The following is a 7,020-nucleotide window of genomic DNA, read 5'->3' as shown; positions in this document are numbered from 1 at the left end:
GTCGCACTTGTGAGTTAGTCAAGGAACTGTCTGTATTTTACCACACAGAGTAAAAATATCAGCTACCAGGCATGGTGCAACAGTTATAACAGATAAATTATCATAAAAGGTTAGGGTTAGATCTGTTTTTTTTGCTTTTGAGGAGCATCCTCACTTCAATGGCCATGTTTAAATTATTCAAGAGCTTACAATGTTGCAATTCTGGGTTTGTTTAGCTGTCTGAAGAGGCTGTTTTTTTACTATTGTGTAAACTTTCTCAAAAAGTCTCCTTTTCTAAGAAATGAGACCAGGCTTAATCATCTGTGGTTGGTTTTACCACATGTTGAATTTAAAAGATCATCATATGTATTTGACATCAGGAGTAGGCCTAGAATGCATGCTCTCAAGGGCAGCTATAATGTGACCATTTACTGCATTCTGCATGGAGGGAATAAAGATTAATCCAATTCCCACTTTTCCACACACAATATATCTCTCTCTCGCTTTCTCTTTCTCTAAACGCAACTGAATAAGAAACATGTCAGTACACACCTATGTGAGTGAGTGACACTTGGTTTTAGCTGTTTCCAGTTTAGAAGTAGTTTATTATGTAAGGAGGGAAGAATTTTTGTGAAGGGAGCAAATTGAGATTGTATCCTCTTATCCTGGCCTATTATCATGTGTCATTTGTAGAAGATTGTAGGCTTAGTTTAGTCATTTAGGTTATTTGTTGACACCGGTGCTGGTTAGGGACTGCCCATGTGGTCTCATAAAACATGCAGCAGTCAGGCAGCTGGAACAAGAAGAGGAGAGAGAACCCTTCATTAAGATATCAACTAAACATTTTGCTTTCTTACTATAATATGTTTACGGTCTGTGGATATGACAATAACTGTTTTTCCATCAACTTATTGGGTGTGCTTTGCCTTCGGCAAGGGCACAACCGTTGTTCTCTCACAGTTATATTATTATTCTTTCTTTTCCCACCCCTAAGCCTCAGCCTCAATATTTGGACTACAATGACAACGTAGGTGTCAAAAGTTTCGTATTGGTAGCAATTGAGTTGCTTGTATTTTTATTTAAGTTCCGTTGCATAGTTTAAGTTTAAATTACGTTTTTGTGACCAAAAAGTGCCTTATGTCAACGAAGGGTACTCAGTGCTTGCCTACGTCACAATGTTGGCACACGTTAGCAACGACGCATTAGATACAACGTGCATAGAGACTGTTGCACAGCAAGTATTGTATCGTGCCATGATGTACTAGCAGCATTATACATTTAAGCAATTCAAGACTTGCATGTACAGTAAGTAATGTCACATTAAAGAATGTATTTAAACTCAAGCTTGTGTGGTGCGTCGCTGTCTTCAATGCCACAGCCTAAACTTTATGTCAAAAGAAAAAAAAATATTTCCGTCGCATTCAAACAATCCCCTCAGTGTAGTTTGGCTAGCAACAGCAGCTAGGCAGTAGCTTGCTCGTAGCACAATTCACCTTCTCCAGGCAGGGCTCTAGACTGAGACCAAAAAGTCGCTTTTGGCTTTGTTACTGACAATGATCGCTTCCAGCAAAGTTTTTTTTGAATTTGCCATTCCCCCTAAATAAATATCAAGCTTATTTACGTATTTGGGGGCATATTTTCAGTCAGCAGATGGTACTAGTACAGTTTGAATCGCGATTCCATCTGAAAAATACTGCCGGTGACAACGTGGTTAGAATAGCTTGTTTCAAAGGGGGTTCAGCTTGTTTATTTAATGGACCCATCTGCAACCGACACAAGCAAGCACACCCTACAATTTCCCCAGAAATTCTATCCTCTCTAGTTTGTATGTGCATTTGGAAGTATTGCATTGGAAAAGGTCAAAATGGCTAAATCGGTACCTGCAAAACACATGCAATACCATGAATGTAGTAAGGACTCCTTATAACGGCATATATCAGGTATTTCCCCCCCAGCTAGTCTAGTTATGTGTCTATAGAGGGTTTTCACTACACGTCATCAGACCGGAAGTCGCCATATTGGAGGCACTCCGCATCACAACAAAGCACAGGCACTGAAGTATATCCCGAACGTCGTCAAGGAGAATTGTTAATTATTGCCGTGTTTCAGGTTGTACCAATAGGACAGATCTAGAAAAACATTTGGAATATTATCGACTTCCAAAAGTTATTAAAAACCAGTGAGAGGAATGCCAGAGATTATCAGAGGAAAGGAGGCGCTTGGCTACACCTTGAGTATCGCAATGATATCATACAGTTAAGGTTAGGTTGATTAAAGACGTTATTGCATTACTTACTTTGGCCTTCACAACACAACGGTTGTTGATAACTTGGTACTGCGTCTCCCTCACCCATCCACACACCATCTGGTAGGCCTCCAAACCTTTGTAGGATTTAAGGTCTTCCGCTGTGTATGGGCTCGGCGAGAAAACCAGGTAGTTGACTATATCGGGATATACAACTGAAGGAAGAATGACCGGGTCGTCACGGATCCAAGAAGACGGAGCTAACTCGTAGGGATCTGCACCGCCAATAACTCGTAATTTCTCGAAATATCGCGCCTTTTCTTGTGGTCCAAGTCCTTCCCTTTATGCCTTTGCATCTTGGACGCGTTTTGATGAGCTTTTAGGTTGTTTAGACATGGCTACATTCACTTAAAGTATCCAAAGCGCACAATATACTCCATTGTACTCTGTCAGTTTTTTACACCGAGTGCCTCCACAATGGCCGCGCATCCGGGTTACCGCCAAGAACGTGACGTCGGTGAAAACCCTCTATAACTTATCAGCAGGAAAATAAATGGCGCAAAATGACTCGAGACTGAGGCAGCCAGTAACGTGTAACAGCAGTTAAAATGTCACTGGTTTGTGTAGAAAATACTATAGACTGTTAGTTTCGTCAAAATATGCCTTCCTTACTAAAACATATTTGTGAGTGTACAGGCAAAGCCACAAACTGCTATGTCAACCAATCGGTTGTCAGATTCTACATGAATAATTTCCTGTGCTGTCCAATCAAATCCGTGATATGAAAACACCAACAAAAACTGCGCACTCCCGTAGGTTGAGTCAAAGAGGAAGATCTTTGCTGTCGTCTTTCTCAGCCAATAAGAATCTTACTTTTCCACGTTGCTCGCTCCCGACAGTAGACACAGCGACAACGTTCTAGGCCGCTCAGTGCTCCGTCCGCTGCGGTCCGCTGTACATAACAGCAACATACGTTTACTGAGGCTCTACCACCATAAGCGTTTCGTTGAATTTAACAACCTATCTTATTGAAATATAATGGGGACAAGATCACTGTAACAACGCATAGCTTCACTCTGAATTGCGACAAATTCTGTGAGTATTGCCGTTTTCTCAGTGTGACGGATGAAAACATGGGATAATGTGCCTGTGTTCCGGCTGTGTTTATGTAATATATCATTTGATACATATGTCGAATCTGGTTCTGGGATCTATGTATTCAGATTTGTATGTAAAATGTTGCTATGCTTTCTAAGACAATCAAAGGCGATGTCGTGTTCATGGACGTTGTTTTGCTTGTCTTAACAGTATGAGCCGGGTAACCTCATGTGCATACCGCTGTTTCTTGAAAGGGATACATTGTAATGCTCTGGACTGAAACACTTAGATTTTTGAGTTCAGTTGGACTTGAATGAACTACAAAATGTAAACAAAATAAATTATGGTAGGCTAATAGTGACACTGGAGAAAATACTTCTCACATCTGAACAATTACGTGTTCAGTTTTATGAAATGAAGTCATGTGTTAGCAGACTTGTTTGAATGCTAACTCTACGTAATACTTAGAGCTAGTGTTGTATTCTAGCAGTACAATGACAGTTTTGATTATATTTGTAAAAAAAAATATTTTAAAGCGAGTAAAGTCTACAAAACTACTGAACTTGCCTAGACCGTGTTCAAAACCGTTTTCAGCAGTGTCAAGTAATCGGAACGTCAAGCTTTTAAAAATCTATTTGTGAATGAAGTATTTGATGCCAATGATATTTGGACACTGATATGCAGTAGAATTTGTACAAAGCACAAATGTCACATAACAATATCACTTGGCTCAACCAAGGTCATCATATTAAAGTCAACCAGAAAATAGCCTGTCTTTTCCAGTCTATTGTGACTGAGCCCATCCTCCTTGACCTGAAGTACTTGATTTTAAATGATAGCTGCAGTTCAGTTCTAATTACTCTGCTGACAACTTCTTACTGAGGCATGGACATCTTGCCAAACGAATGATGTGTATCTGCAGCCTAAAGCACTCTCTCTGGACCATTTAGGGTTAGCTTTGCCAGAGCTGGGGCTCCTGTGTTATTACTGTAGCCCAGCTGCAGAGATAGTGCTAAGGCTAATGAATAGCTGCTAACAATCAGTAGAGAGGAGCTGCTGAAACCCAGGAGTGTGAATGCTGCCACCCCAGCCTGTTACCCCAACTAGTATTGTCCTAAAATCTGGTTCCAAGTCGGTACTCAAACAAAAACAACGGCATAATACCGTGGTTGGGTTAGGGTTTGTACCGTTTTGCAGAGTTGGACGCTGACAGTGTTGCCAAAAAAATCTCACCAGAAGTCGCTATAGTGGCTCTTCGAAAAGTCGCTAAAAAGATTTGTTGCAAGATTAGATTTTTGTCACTAGGGAAGACTAAAAGTAGAAAATTCGAGTGAAAGTCTTTAAATTGGCAACACTGGACAAGCAGCTAATGCTGCAGGGGTTCCACTAAAAGTTGTCTACAAGAAAAGTAGAAGAGTCACGTATGGAAATACTTTAGGTGTGAGGCAAATGACAATGAAAACATCGTCGATCACCAGAAACCTATTTGCAAACATCACCGTTCATGTCCTTTATGGGCACAACAGGATGAACACATTTTTACAGAGGCTTTTAGATGACATAGTTTGAAGAAATTTGTGTTTTGGAGTTTGGGATGTAAATTGACGTTTTGTGCTTGTAGTGTGACCAGAATTTAAAGAACCCCCTGAAGTGTGTTGAATCCACTCTTTTTACTTCTTATAAATTATTTTCTCATCAAGATTGTTATTTTTGAGCTTTAAAAATGATCTCTAAGTCATCTACTGAGTTTGCTTAATGTCTACGCATTGTGATTGTATTGTTCTGTTGTTGTCATAAGTAGGCTACTGCCTTAGATATTATAGGTGACTGTTACTGTCAACAAAGGAGAGTTGTCTAGTAACCTATTTTTGTATCTTTATTTTGCTTTGGTATTTTAAATGGTATCAAATACCGTGAAAATCCACTGGTATTGATAACACTAACCCCAACCTCAGCCTGTTACCCCAACCCTCACCCTGATCATGATCTGAATCCTGGTCAGAGTTTTATTTTCACTTTCCATATATGTCCCCTGAGGAAGGTGCCATTTGAGATTCAACATACATCCTTCAAACATTAGTAGCCTTACACTTATTTTCACCGTAATATAACAGTTTTTGCTGTTCAGTGGTCAGGGTTAGGGAAAGGTGTCCATGTCCAGGCATATTACCACTCCATCAATTACAGGGAAGTGCATCACGCCTGATCATTGTTGACTTTCAACAAATATCTCACTCTGAAGCTTTCTCTAACGGTATGGGCTATCGAAGGGCTTAAGCCCTTAGCCCATGATAAAATAAAAGCTAAAAAATGCCTTTAGGTCCTTCCATTCTCCCGCCCTTGACTAGCATAACTACGCCATCTAATAATTGAATTGGATCTTATCCATGATCATTCAGGGGCTTAGCTATGGAATATACAGTATGTTGGGGTGTACTGCCTTCAGGATTTGTCCTATCTAAACAGTAAATGTATGGGCAGAAATGTGTCACGAGAAACATACATTTAATTATTTTAATTTTAATTGCTCAACAACTTGAATAATTGCATCAACAAACTGAATCTGAATAGCATAATTATAATTTGTTAGTTTGGAACTGAATTCCAATAAGCTTGAAACTGAATGTAAAATTCTGAAATTGAATGTATTTGATCTGAAGCTATTTGATCCTGTATACAGGGTTTTTCCTGCATAGAGAACATTTTGGCGTGCGCCAAAGCCGTTTTCCCGAGTGCCTATGACAAATCCCGAGCGCCAAAGGCAGAAAAAAGTCTGCGATAGCCTACATTTTAAAAAAAAAGTTGTGTTCATCACGCGTGCAATGCATGTCAGCGAATATGTTCTCAATAGTATGTTTCAAGTAGGCTACAGCCGAACCCTCGTTCTGTTTTGATCAATAGTAATCGAGTTGATAAGCATGTCTTCTTGTCTGATCAATATGCAACTTTGAGTTGCGCGAATGGACAGAGCGGCCAGTAAACTGTCGTTCCGCTGCGAGGGCCAGCCCGACGGGCACGAATACACCTGTACAAATGCAAATGAAATTTTCACTCAAAATGCTGACAAAAGTTTGTTTTAGCCTATGATTTCCAACGCAGCCTCCATTGGTATTCTTAACCTTGAGTGATAATATATAGTGCAGTGTTTCCTCTATGGCTACATTTCTGCCGCCACGTTATCAGAAATCAGGCTGTACAACATTTTAGGCCGTCTATCAGCAGTGATTGTTAGAGTGCATGTCGGAGAATTGCACGGACACGCGCTTCACACCGCAGTTGAGATTGCGTGTGTGCGTCCTTGAGAACTGTAAGTCGTATAACTTATGTTGTCAGTTCATTGAAGCCTGTTATTGTATAAGTGTATAGTTCTTGCAAATTTAAATCAAGTTAACTGGTGATTTTCGTTGTTTGTATTTTTCCCCTGCTAGCTCAATTGTCTGTTGATTCGATAGCGATTGCTGCCCTTGCTCAGGTTTGTATTTTAGGTGCATTATTATGCTGAAGTAGTTTTAATTAATAAAAAGTGGGTTTATTGTTATTTGCTACAGAATGCTTAGCCTATCAAGATCAAATGAAGCAAGCAGTGTACATGCTTCAGAGTGGCCTACCTTAATCGATAGGCTAGGCTACTGACCATTTACAATAAGTTGTTACGTCAATTATTAATTGGCAGCATTTATGCCATTTAGAGCATACTT

At 39.9% G+C, this 7,020-nt stretch overlaps 1 protein-coding gene across 1 annotated transcript in view; it reads left to right on the top strand.

The window, feature by feature from the left end:
* The first annotated feature begins 3,209 nt into the window (after window positions 1–3,209).
* Window positions 3,210–7,020, top strand: part of adarb1b (adenosine deaminase RNA specific B1b) — a 65,426-nt gene continuing 61,615 nt past the window's right edge. Inside the window, exon 1 of the mRNA XM_067256915.1 lies at window positions 3,210–3,319. The gene's annotated coding sequence lies outside the window, so the exon portion shown is untranslated. The remainder of the gene's footprint in view (window positions 3,320–7,020) is intronic.

This window comes from Osmerus mordax, chromosome 2 (assembly GCF_038355195.1).
Source record: "Osmerus mordax isolate fOsmMor3 chromosome 2, fOsmMor3.pri, whole genome shotgun sequence".
Taxonomy (NCBI): Eukaryota; Metazoa; Chordata; class Actinopteri; order Osmeriformes; family Osmeridae; genus Osmerus; species Osmerus mordax.
Note: the sequence above shows the minus strand (reverse complement) of the source record. Positions and strands in the feature narration are given on the sequence as shown.